This window comes from Megalopta genalis, chromosome 4 (assembly GCF_051020955.1).
Source record: "Megalopta genalis isolate 19385.01 chromosome 4, iyMegGena1_principal, whole genome shotgun sequence".
Lineage (NCBI taxonomy): Eukaryota > Metazoa > Arthropoda > Insecta > Hymenoptera > Halictidae > Megalopta > Megalopta genalis.
In genome coordinates, this window is record NC_135016.1 from 3,388,399 (window position 1) to 3,401,932 (window position 13,534).

The window sequence follows — 13,534 nt, forward strand, 5'->3', positions numbered from 1 at the left end:
AAAATGTGTTGGGATTGATAAGACGTAACCACTTCCCGGATAATAAACGCCCGTTTATATCCTGCCGTATCTCACTCGGGACCGTTTTCCCGCGCACGCGGAGCGGTCCCGGAGTCCCCGTACCGTTGTTGCGCCGCGCCGCGCCGCGTTCTCCGCGCGTGAATTACCGATTTATGATACATGAAAGTAAGAAATATTATTCCCGCCAGAAAAACACCGCGGGCCCGGCCGCGATTGATTTAGCGCGCGTAGTAAAATTCTCGACGACCGTGTCGGACAATTAAACCGGGAACCGGGGAAATCGGTTGCTGCTTCGCGTCGTTTCGACCAAGAACCATCTCTTCTCTCTCTCTCTCACTCTCTCTCTTTCTGTCTCTGTTCTTTTTTACAATTTTTTTCACCAGAAGGGAGCACAGGATGTACATTTTTCTCCAGGGAGAAAGAGAGAAAGAGAAAAGCGGGAAAAAGAGAGAGAGAGAGAGAGAGAGAGAGAGAGAGTGCGCGGAGTGACGGAAAAGGGGATTCCCCTGCACCAGATGCAATTAACTCGCTATTAGCGGAGCAGACGTTGAACAGGCCCGTCGTTACGAAAGTATAGCTCGCTGTACGTGATTAAAACGGGAATTCGTTATGGGCACACCGGGCCACACCGTCGATAAGATTAATTGATAAATGGCTAAATCGATCGGCTCCGTTGTAGTTTCGCTTGCTCGGGCTCGTCCGACGGGGGAAAGATAAATATCTGTCCGCGGCGGTGCGGTAATGATAATCGAGTTAGCTCGAGTACGCGTAACCCGGCGATCATCCGTGGGAAATTATCATTACCGCGGCCGTGATACCACCCCGTGCCGATCACCTGTTTTGTACCCCGGTGACTGGAAACGCCGTCGATTTCATCGTCGGATGAAATCGACGTCGACTTTCGATCGGATTCATCGATCGCGGCTCGGCGCCCCGATCTTGAAAAACCAACTCTTCGGCATTCCACGACCGAGACACGTCCGTCTATTACTCACTGAATCTACTCGCAATGGACTAGAACTACGGCGACGCCTTATCTGTGATTCATTGACCGTAGCTATCTTTTGTCTAACGACTTCTATGAAGCCGTTCTTGGACGCGTCGCTGACAATATTTACTTGTTTCCCGGAAACTCGCGGGAAGGCTTTGTTCCTCGTAAAACTGTTTTACGAGTGTCCCTCGCTAAATAGTAGGAATAGTAGAAAAGGGAACGGTGCACACCGAACAGGTATTCTCGACGTTAAGCCTTGCAACCCTCCGCAAGACGTTGGCCGTGTCCATTTTGATCCGGAGTATTTTAATCGTTCGCTTAACGCTAATCGAGCATTCGATGCAACTGATACGATTTTCCTCGTGGAAACGAGACATTGATTGCATCATTTTCCATGGAGACGTCCTTGTACGTTTCAATAATCGTCGAAGGAAAGTTAGGAAACCGGTCGTTCGATCGGATCTGGTAAATTCAGGATTAATTACGGAATATTCGGCGATTAGATGAAATAAATTGTTGTTGCATTAGGAACCACGGCAAGGCTGATAAGTCTGCAAGAAATATCTTCGAAAACGTGTCTTGGAAAATCGCTGAGTTCCACGAGTTAAAAAGTTATTTTAATGTACCGAAAATTCATTTTGCTTAACGACGCAACCATAGTAAAATAAGAATGTACACGTTGGAACGGCAGTTTCCCACAGTGTTGACAAAAATTTGCGATCACGGCTGCAGTTGATCTTAAATCGTTTGCAACATTAACAATGTTACTTTCGTCCCCTGTTACGTCGCGACAACAGCTCGCGATTGCCGGTCGCAATGGATTCGTACGCTCCTACGAAGGAGCATTGTGGTTCGTGCGAGTCGCTTGCTGAGTGGACTGTATTGCTCACAATGTAAAACGTCCACTTCACGGTTCCCGCAGGCAATCTCGAAGATCGTACATAGCATTATCAATTCGTTGACCGGGTACGCCGGGGAATAAGAAAAAGACGCGGTCCCGTAGATTCGAATCGCGGCTTGTCATCCTTTCTACGTCCTCGTCATCGTGCTCGATGGTTTTTAAACACGTGTCGCAATCGTTCCGCGAAGCAAAACATGCACCGACACGAGAATAAATAAATAAACTGGGCGGATAAGATCGTTGTGCAGTTTCTTGCTATGTATGATGCATACTGTTAATCGAACTGCAGAAAGAGAAAGACAGCGTGGTGGGAGAGCGAGCCGGCCAGAGGAAGGGAGTGAGAAAGAGAGAGCGAGAGAATGATAGGGAGAAAAAGAGAGAAAGAGAGAGAAAGAGAGAGAGAGAGAGAGAGAGAGAGAGAAATTGTGGGACTGGTGGGGGAGAACAACGCGAACAGCCCGAGTCTGCGTAGTCTCATCGTGGGCCACATGTTTGAATAGCCATATTGCTGAGGATGACGTTTCCACTCGGAGAATTACGCGTTGACCATTCACTCGACAAGAAATGACGTTTACTATTTTCCATGCATTAACCCATATTTCCTAGCCCTAACGGGTCCGCGGCTCGGGGATGATGTTGAACAGTAAACTTCGATTCGTTTCTAGCGCCGTGTAAATTATATTACTGTTCCTGTCGCGAATATTCCACGCCGGACCGAGAAGACCCGAGCGAACCGAACCGTTCCATAATTCACCGACGACAGAAAATTCTAAGGATCGAATTTCACTTGATTAACACTAAACGTACCGTCGCCGGTCCAACGACCCGTCCCAATTTTCTATTTCGGGATTATCGAGATCACGAGCATGCTTTCGCGAAAAATACTCGGCTTAGGAACACTGAAACGCAACCGTTGCAACTATTATGAGACAAGACGAATCGAAGCTGTTGATGCTCGATACACGTTTCTCGTCAACGTCTCGATTTTTCATCGCCGACGACGAACATCCGAGCGGTCCGATTGTGATTCCTTAATCGCGGGCATTTCGTCGAGCATCGCGCGCATAAGAGACGATCTGTCATCGCCTGGCCGACCAAGCCCGCAGCTTCTTATAAAAATCGTAACGACGCGTTTCCTGGGCTCGCACGCGAGTTCCATCGCGTTCCGCGCGAGCGAAACGCGTCGAATAATTCCCCGGCGATACGACCGGGATCACTATAATTATATACGGCCGGCAATCCGTCATTTTGACAGGTATTCTGTGTCGATGAATATTCGAATCTTGTATCTAGTACAACCCGTTTCTATTTACTTTGCCTCACGATAAAAACACGATCGGTGGACAAGAAACGGCTGCTCGCGCGGCGAATAATAACCGTCTTATCGACTCCAACAAACACGTCGCGTTTCGCGTTCTTCGCTCGTAAAAGCAGCGTCGTTCGAAGAACGCATTGGAATCGGATCCGAGCGCATTCTTATTGTTTATTGTTATGCTCGCAACGAAGACGGCTCCTCCGGCCTTCCTGCTTCGCAGCGACGGATTATCCGGTTTTATCGTCGCTCGGGTACGTTTTTCGACGCTCGTGGAATTAAATTAGGACGCGGATCGGTGCCGGTGCGCGTAATAGCCGGCGATAAGCGGGGAACGGCGTTATCGGTGATCGTAAAACGCGTCGAAGAAATCGAGCGACCGCGACGCGCGACGCGCCGCGCCGCGTCGCGACACGCCGCGGGAACGTCGATACTCATTGATGAGAATGAGATTGCAGTTGCAACGGCCCGCTGATGCGAGGAAAGAATAGAGAGGAGGTTGTTTGCGGTGCTGTCGGGCCCGTAGACCGCGCATGCCGTGTCAGCCTGCGACACGAGCACGAGTGGGCGGCGGTTAAGGCTCCATTTCCAACGCGACCTTCGCCGCGATTCATTCAGCTGCCCAAACTACCGTAATCGCACACTAACGCGGCCCAAATGGATTTTATTTGCCGATCGCAGCTCATTTTATTTCCACTCCGGTACACGATCGCAGCGCATCAACCTTGAAAATCTTATGCGGTTCAAATTGGAAAAACGAGTTTGAAAGACGGGAAAGCGCGGAGAATAGGAGGATCGCTGCAGATTTACATTTTTCATTAAAAATTATTCATGATGTTAGCTACTGTCCGGTGCTGTTTCAATTAGCCAACTTTAATGGCTCCTGCGTTCCGCTCTGTAGCTTTTAAAACCGATCAAAAATCATATTTATTGTATATTTACGCTCGCTTCGATGCTCGAATATTGGCAACAAAATCATAAAATTTTATTTCAACTTCGAAGAGACGAATAACATTCCTGTTCAGTAGATCCGGAATGGTGGTCGATCCGAAAACGGCAAGTATTTTGGTGATGACTAGGACTTCCAGGTGCAGGTGCACCAGGTTTTCGATGTTTCCGCGTAGAAAATGGCAGTTTCGAAAATAGCAATGAAGTTTGACGAGGCTGCTGTTTGACCGACGGATCTTTCAACAGCGAGAAAGAGTGTCTGTTTGGCTCCGGGTTCTGTAAATTGGTCTATGAAAATCTATATTTGCGTAAACACTCGCAGCCCGGTCGCCGGGCACTGTGTGATCGGAGTACAAATTTAATCGAGCCTCTGTTCAGGAATCGAATAAAAATTCCATACAGAAATTCCCGATTTTATGAGTAAAATATGAACAGCGCGATATAGCCTGAGTCTCGCGGTTGGTCGTGTTCTTTTTTTCGAGAGAGAAAGAGAGAGAGAGAGAGCCGGTGCCCGGGATCGATAAAATAATTCGACAGTGTAAATTGTCGCGAGGGTTCCGATGAATTTTTTAGCCGTCGTTGGAGCGCGGTCGCCGAGTGTTCGATGCGAGAGCAATTACATTTTTAGGGGAACCAAGAAAGGAAGGACCGTCACCTGTGCCGGCGACGGCCGACGTCGCGACGCGACCCGACGCGACCCGACGCGACGGGACGCGCGGCGATATTCGAAAGAAGATCCAATTAAACCGCGGATCGCCGGATTAATTAGGTCGCGCCGCGTAATTTCAATTATCCGACGATATCCGTAAAAGTTGGTCGCGGGGGACACTTCTCTTACATTCCCGGGGATCTATTAATACCCCGCGGTGCGCCACGTATTATGTGTACCGACGAATGAATAACGTATAGGCTTGCGTCATTAAATTGATAATGATATACAGACGCGTCTCCGACACTCGTCGCGACCTGCTCGACTTTTCCATTCGCGAATCGGTCGCACGCGACGCTGCCATAACAGCCGATCATTAGAGGCCCCGTGGTAGAGTGGGTCTCCTTCGAGGAAAGACACACGCCGGCCATCGATGATGGATCGGACGCTCGAGAGTAATAGAGGAAAAGCGAATCGTGGCCCTGTTTCAACTCGCTCTTGACGTTCGACGAACTGTTTACGAGCGACCGGTAATATCCGGAGATCTAGAGCTAATAAGGGGATCGATAATCAGTCGTCGACCCATGCGATGGAATCGAGGTGGTCAGTGCGATCCTTTGCTCTAGAGATAAACTGCTATGGATCTATAACTTGGGAATGGGGTCGTATAAGTCGCGATCTCTTGAGAAGAAAGCCATCTTGAAAACGGATCTTCGCCTGACACCCGAGGATTCCCCCCGGATTCCTCGGGGAAAATAGAGCTGGCTGTCGTCGGTCCTCTCCGACTCCCAGGACGATCTAAGCTTCCTCGAACTATCCGGGCCTTGCGGAATCGGATCTTCCACGGACTGTCAAAATTTACGATTACACCGAATTTTCTTACGGAATTACGTGGAAGAAAGGGATTACGTTGTATGCTACGGACATCTAAAGGGCCGCTTCGGCAGACAGCGAACAGTCCCAAAATCGCTAATTAAATTTCTCGTGATTTCAATCGGACCTATAACCGCGCAAGTCCTACTACCTTGTGCAAGTATGGATCACGTTCGAATAACAGGTAATGCTAAGTAAAATTCGATAGAACCCCGGTTATGGTTTTCAGCATCCAGAAAACAGTCCCAAGATTAGAACAAACTGACTATTTTACGAACACTCGAGCCAAACGAAGTCAGTCGACCAACGAGTTCGCGTAGAACTCAAAAGCAACCTATTCCAGCTCTCGATCGTCCCGATAACGGGCCCAATACGGCGTTAACATCTGCGCATAAGGCCCAACCCGGCGCAAACTCGAAACGTTCACCGGACAGAACGAAACAACCAGATGCAAATTGAATCCTCGAGGTACAGTCATCGTACAAAATCAGACAGCCCAGCGGATCGATACAAAGTGTAGCAAAGTGTCCCAAAACGTCCCAAAACGTCCTCGCCGGTCCCAAAACGGGCTCCAACCATGTACAAACTGACTCTTGCAGGCCAAACAAAATCGGACCACCCGGGAAACACCTACAAAGACCAGTAGACGCGAACTGGGACCTACGATAGAGTCCCGAAGCGAGAAGAACGGTCCCAAAACGTCTGGCTGACAGTCCCCCCTCGGTCAGGCCTCAATCATCCCTACCACGGGCGAAGTTGGCTGGACAGCGGTTCGCCCGTGACGCGATCAAAGTCGAATCGAAGCGGAGTCGCTGAGCGCTGAGCGGCGCGCGCTCGGTCACGCCGAGGAGCCGAGCCGAGAGTCGAGGAGTCGAGCCGAGAGTCGAGGAGCCGAGCCGAGGAGAGCGGCAGCCGGTCAGTGTAAACGCGGCTTTATTCGGCCGAGCGAGCGAGCGAGCGAGCGAGCAAGCAAGCGAGCGAACGAGCGCTCTGGTCGTCGAGCCTCTCCGGCCAAACGGTGGAAAAGGAGCGATCGGCCTGTGGACGGTGCGGGGCCTGGCGGGGGTGTGACAGTGGCGGGAAGACGGCGCGGCGGTGTCGGCGGGTGGTGGGTGGCGGATCAGAGGCGACCAGGCGGCCGGGGGGGCCGGAGGGACCCGGAGGGGGGACACGAATCGCGTAAACAGAGAGTCAACATGTAAACAGGCCACTCGCGAGACAAACAACGTGGGGGCCGCGGGCTGTTCACCGAATGAGGCAGCCAGGCTCTCGCCTGCTCGTTCGTTCGTCCGTTCCTACATACGTTCTCCGGCCTGGCATTCCGTGTGTGCTTCGTTTCCGTTCCGTCGTCGGTCCGTCTGTTCCTCGTCGAGCCTCGACGCCGCTACCGGCGGTTCCGCGCCGCGAAAACGTTCCTCCTATCCGCGCGCCTCTCGACCTCGATCTAGGGACCGTGGCCCGTGGTGGCGCACGAAAGGATCCGAAGGTCGCTCGCCGTTTGGAGAACTGTGGTGACACACGGTGCGCACGTGTGACTGGCTCCGTCGGATCGCCGAAAGGATCGCGGGACCGTTCGGTGACCGGTGCCAGGTCAATGGGAGAGACCGAGGTGTCTTATGGACGCCGTTCGAGTGCCAATAACCCGAGCACGTAGTCGATGCACGGAGGAAGACCACCGCAGTGTATATAGCCGGTTTTCGTGCGGTCCCTCCTCAGTTAGCGTCGCGCGTTCGCGGAAAATGCGCGCGATCGGCGCCACGATACAGTTTGTTTACTCGCGCCTCGTCCCCGCATAATCGCCGCCGCGCCGCGCCGCGCCGCACCGCGCCGCACCGCGTCCAGTTTCAGTGTGTGTGGATCAGTGTGTGTCGTCCGACGTGTGTTCCGCACGGTGTGCACCGATCTGCGGATTGTTTCGCGCCGATCGGTCTTCCTCTTTCTTTCTCTCTCTCTCTCTCTCTCCCCTCCGCCCCTCTCTCACTCACACGCACACTCTCTCTCTTTCTCTCTTTCTCTCTCTCTTTTTCTGGTTCTCGGTGTTGGTAACGCGAGCCGCTCGAACGGAATCGATTATAGCCGCGTGAAAATCGACGAGTCGCGGCTAGAACGCATTCCAGAGCCGCGGTGTAATCGCGAACAGGTGTACACCTTAATGATACACCGACGGGACCGTTGGAAATCGCTGTTAACATCCGCGTACAGTGAAGAGGAGGTGCCTCGCCGCGGGTCCGGCGTGAATCATTAGTTTCTTGCTCGGCGAGCCCGGGTACCACGTGAGTAAGCAATCGTTATCCTGCGTTTTATTGAGATTTATGCGTCGCGCACCCCTCTACCGACGCAACGGATCATTCGAATCGTCCAACGGCGAACCGGCGAAAGAATGAGACTGCGGTTGCGCGAGCGAGATCGTTTCGACGGGATAACGCCGTGTAAGGCCGAAGAAATGCCGCACGCGGAAATTGCCTTTGGTAATGGTGTTTTAATGAGACCGAGGATCGAGCCGCGGCGGCACTTCGGGCCTGCTCCCGTCGATCCGACGTTATCCAACACGTCCGAGTTTCGTCGCGATAAGTCACCGGAGGCGCCGGTGCACGTGGGACGCGTGCGCAACCACGTGCATCCGTAGTCCACGGACATCGAACGACGATATCGATATCGATCGGTTCGAGCGGGCCCCGACGTCGACGGTCTGATACGAAGCTGTTGACAGCGGCTCCGGTTCACGGCGGCGTGGTTGTTGCTCTCTCGTCTCTCTCTCTCTCTCTCTGTTTTTTTCTCTGCCGGCGTTGCCTCGTTCGGATAGCGGAGACCGGGCCGAATTGTCCGAATAAATTTTGAACGAGATCGGTCTAATTGGTTGCGGCCACGGTACCGATTTAAATATCGATCCCGTCGCGCCAGTTTAATTTTGCTCGAGGACATTCGATGGAAATACTTAATTGGTTCGGTCGCCGATTCAGCCTCGTTGATCGAATCCGAGCAATTTAGCGTCTCTGGCTCGTGCCAGACGATTAATCGACGAAATTCGGCCCGAAGCCGGCCCGGAGGAGTCGAGCTGCGATCGCGAGAACCGACCTTCTAGCGCGACCCTGTTCCTCCTTCGGCTCGGAGATCGTTCAGATCGATCCTTCCGCTTCGTCATTTTCTCCTGCAACGAAGAACTGCAACTTCGTCATCCGAAGCTGACCCATTTCCAGACGAAACATCCGTCCGAGAGTCACAACGCCGCGGCTCGAATGCTCCGCCTAATATCGAGTTGCACCGCGCATGACGCGGCTCGTGCGAACGCAAATTGAAGCCTATTCTTTGTGTCATTCCTGCTCTTGTTCCGCCAGTTAATTTCCACACGGAGACTCTGCTGGATTCCAAGAGACCCGAAGCAGTCGCGAATCATAAATTCTCTCGCGATCGTTAGATTATTAAGGATACAGTAATGTCTCTCTAATTGACGCTCAGATTGTCCACAAAAATGGACAATTTTGGAAAAGGAGATACGATTGTTCGAGCCTTGTGGCTCGTTTTTTATGGTTATCGATTATTAACAACTATGAAAACGAGTTGCAAGGCTCGAATAATCGTATCTCCTCTTCCCAAATTATCCAATTTAATGGACAATCTAAGCGTCAATTAGGGAGACATTACTGTATATACAGTGTATACTGTTCACAGTAATCTTGTAGCGTATGTATAACATTTACAAAAAATCGATCTACACTGGCACCCCAATTTATCAGGATATCCATCCTACTAGTCTCAGTAACTGGTCCAAAATTTTGCTATCGACCTAGGGGGACCAGTTACTGAGACTAGTGGAATTCATTTTCGGGACAGATCGGAAAAATCCAGGAAACCAATTCCACTAGTCTCAGTAACTGGTCCACCTAGGTCGATAGCAAAATTTTGGACCAGTTACTGAGACTAGTGGAATTCATTTTCCGAATTTTTGGGAGTCTGAGGATGCAGAATCTGAGCGTCAGTAAGGGAGACATTACTGTAGTTTTACATTTAGATTGCAACCGTTGCAACGAACTTTACGGATATCTTTATTCTTTTTTTGGCCTGCAAACAGACCTCGGTCTTCGCAATATTATTCGCATTCCACGTTTTCCCTTTCGTCCAGCTCGCTTCGTTCGTTTCCCTTTGCACACCAGCATCGCGTACTGAGACATTGGCATAACACTTTATTACGAAATAGACTAATTATAAGAGAAGGATCGTCGTTCCGATCTTCGTAATTGTTTCCCCACGACCGACAAGGGAACCAATCTATCCGGCGAGAACGAGATGTAAAACTTCTGAAACACGAAGCCATCGTATACCGCCGTGGAAAACACAGAACGATCAGCGCCTATGCAACGTCGAGCGTCGTCGTCACGTGCGCCGGCCAGTAAATTTCCCGGCCGGAACGTATCTGAAAGATCGAGACGATCGCTGCGAGCCGGAAGTTGGGAGTTCCATTGCTCCGGCGAACGTTTTCGAGGATAAGTCCTCGCGCGAGCCAAGGAGTAACGAGGCACGGGCTCGGATACGCGATGACTAATCGCGCTCTTGCTTGTTCCCGTGCTTTCCGCGAGTCTGAACAAGAGGATATTATTTTCGCGTCCGGTTCCCGGAATCGTCTTCGTCCTCCTCTCGCTCTCTCCCTCTTCTCGACGAACTTCCAGCTCGCGATTCTTAGCCGCGGATTTTCCTCTCCCGCGGGGCACGATACACGTCCACCGTCGGTCGGCGCCGAGTCTTTAGACCTTCGTGCGGAATAAGAAACGCTAAAAACTCTTTGAGGGCAGAAGCGAGTAAACAGTTGGTTATTTATAGCCGTGCTGCGCCGTCGTAAGGTGGAGCGAATAACGGGGAAAACCGCGAGGTTTCGTCGGGTGCGCGTGGTCATTATTCCATCGCGGCGAGCGGGAACGCGCGGCAAAAAGAACCGCACCGCGAAAAACTCTGTTAGCATTTGCTTACGCGTGACCATTCAACTCGATCCGGTGTTTTATGCATCGACGATTGACCCGCGGACGAGGACTCGCGACTTCTCCCGCAGTTCTGCCGATCCGCCGCTCGTTTTCGAGTGTACTTCTGCGATCTCGGATCGACCGTCGGAACGTTCTCGGGATCACCTATCGGCAACTGCAACAACGTATTCGCTCGCGAAGTAATAAGTAATCGAATCGAACATAAAATGTCGTAACCTTGGAAACGATTGCTATAGCTAACGCTAGAACGCGCGTTGCCGTAGAACGATGGAAAGACCGTTCGCATTTTTGTTGTTACTAGACTGCGGATTTCACACAATTATGACAAGAATTAGCAAATCAATCTGAATACAGTGAACACGTTTACAGAATTGAAAGACATTACTGCATTATTTGCGACTCGCTGAAATTAATGAAGAAAGGAATCAATATTTCTGCAGGTCCTGTGTCTTGCGCCTAATGGAGATGCGCCTTAATTGTCCATTTTTGTGGACAATCCGAGCGACAATTAGGGAGACATTACCGTATTCCATGAAAAATCCGACGATTCTCGTTCCATGGGCAGCCTGGTAGGATCGATTAATTATTTCTGCCTTCGGGACCGAAGGATCGTCCAGTTAAGCTGCTTTCCGCACGAGCAGCGAAAGAAATGTTAGCATAGAGAATCTGCAGTTTCCGGTACACTTATGGCCGAGAGATGCTCGCGTCTGCGCGCGTTCGTCCGCGCGTCTACCGCGGCAAAGAACGTTATTAGGTGTTTACTATCGGGCTTTCCGGTTCGACCCATCAATTCACGCTAAATTATACCGCGCAAGACAAAGGCCGCTAGATCTCTCTGTCTCTATTAATAATCATTAACGCGAAGAGGAATACCCGGAACGAACGGGGCCGTGCCAAATATACCAGCGAACTTCGACATTCTCGAAAACCGGGCTCCGCAAAGGAAACGATTCTGTTGCGGCCCGCTCGAAATGATCACTCTCCGGCCAGCTGTGGCCGTCGCGTAAACAGTTCCTCTATTCCGAACGAGACCGTTTCTGATGGTCGCGCGGATGCATGCACGTAGAAAAGTCCGGGCCTGCGGAACGCGCGCGTTCCGCGGTTGTCGAACGTATAAATAGCTCGGCCGGCTGACGCGGCTGATTACTTTATAATAGCGAAACGCCGCCGGCGGAGAAAAAAAAAACACAATTTTCTAAGAAGAAAAACAGCCGACGTTCGGTTAATGAGTTTACGTTCAGCCCGACACGGTTCGACGGCGCGGCTCGTGTATCGCTTTTGTTCGCTGTTTACGAAACAGAAAACACGCGAGCGAACGAGCGAGCGAGCGACACGGCTGTTATTTCCGTTCGGACGATTTCGTACGAGCAAGGTGTCGAGAGGCCCGTTCAGAAAACGAGGGGGAAAAAAAGGCTACAGGGTTGAACCGCTGCGGATTCGGCGGCGGGGCAGAGGAGGGGGGGCCGAGGGGGGACAGAGAAATACGCGTGGAACGCGCGAAAGCAATTGTGGAACGGTGACGGCGTAAACAGCGGCGAGCAAACAACTGATACAGGCGAAAATATGTGTATAAAGAAGCGGTCGGTCGTTTTAAAGATTTCATTGAACCGGCGAACGATAATGGGACACCGACCAGAGCCGGCTCCTCGGCTCTACGCCACCGTTGCCGTGTTATCAAAAGAAACTATTGTCGGCGGCGTCGTTAACAATGCGTTGTTATTAAGCCGCGTGTGTTACCCCGGCGACAGCGAAGACATTGTGCGACCGATACCGCGCTCGTGGATCCAAAACGGAATCGCAGAACCGTCCGTTTGTTCCGCGATTTTCGCACCTTGTTCGCCGTTCCCCTAACCTTGGTCGAGGAAACCTTCGCGACGACACGGACCGACCAGTTTTATTGTCCATTAAATGTACTAATTCTAGTGCACCGAGTCTCGCCTGCTCGATGCTACGCGGCGATCCGATACCTGGATCCGAGAAATCGCGACTCGATTTTAATCCTTTTCCGCGGCTCTCTCTCTGTGTTGCAAACTCGACTAAACGTGCGATACACGGGCTACCTCGTGTGCAGGGCTATCCTTCTATCGACGCACAACTTCTGCCAGTTTTTTCAGAAGATCTGAAAAACTGTACGACTGTTGAATGTCTGAGAGATTAGTCAAACAATTAAAAATCATGCCGCAAGAATTTCCTTATCAAAGTACCAGTTGATTCATCGATCACGAATGCCTCGCGTTACAATCGCATTTACATCGAAACGAAAGTGTGTTCGCCGCACCAACACACGGCGGATCTCTCTGATAAAAGTATGACCGAGCGTGCCTAGGATCATTCATAATTTTACTTTAATCGGTTTTCCGTCAGCATATTTTCTAAGGTAGTCATTCCGGAGTCCGTAGCTTTTCTCTAGACCAATGAAACATGTGCAAATTCAAATTGACGAAAACTGGTTTGTCGAATAAAATATTCGCGGTCTAAACGGACCCGAGTGTTAAGGATCGCGAGAGAAAAATTCGCGAGTGTTCCAGTTGGAACGAGTGAATAGACATAGATGCAATTATGTTAGAGAAGGAGGAGAGCAGTGCCGGTGGACGAGTTAAAATGTCGAAAATTCATTTGTCCTCGCGGCGAGCGGTCGGTATCGACCGACGGCGTTTATTCCGAAGTGTCGGAGCGGCGCAGGAACGACCGATTAGTCTTCATTGAAAACAAAAGAGAAAGGAAACGGTCAAATGTGTGCGCGAAACTACACGCGGCCCGACGTCACAGACCGTGATTGTGGTTATTTATATAACAGAACTCCGTAAATCGCGCGTTTTAAACGACTCCGCCTCGCGCGCTACCCGGCTTTATCGTGGTGCGCGAT

At 51.0% G+C, this 13,534-nt stretch overlaps 1 protein-coding gene across 16 annotated transcripts in view; it reads left to right on the forward strand.

Moving 5' to 3' along the window:
• Positions 1 to 13,534, forward strand: part of FoxP (forkhead box transcription factor P) — a 335,444-nt gene that overhangs the window by 36,041 nt on the left and 285,869 nt on the right. The window contains exon 1 of one of the 16 annotated variants that reach the window (XM_076521083.1): positions 6,544 to 6,610. The exons of 13 other annotated variants lie outside the window; for them this stretch is intronic. The gene's annotated coding sequence lies outside the window, so the exon portion shown is untranslated. Of the gene's footprint in view, positions 1 to 6,543; positions 6,611 to 6,634; positions 7,973 to 13,534 lie in introns of those variants that run through there. 2 more of the 16 variants (XM_033467565.2, XM_033467564.2) reach the window with 2 other exon arrangements.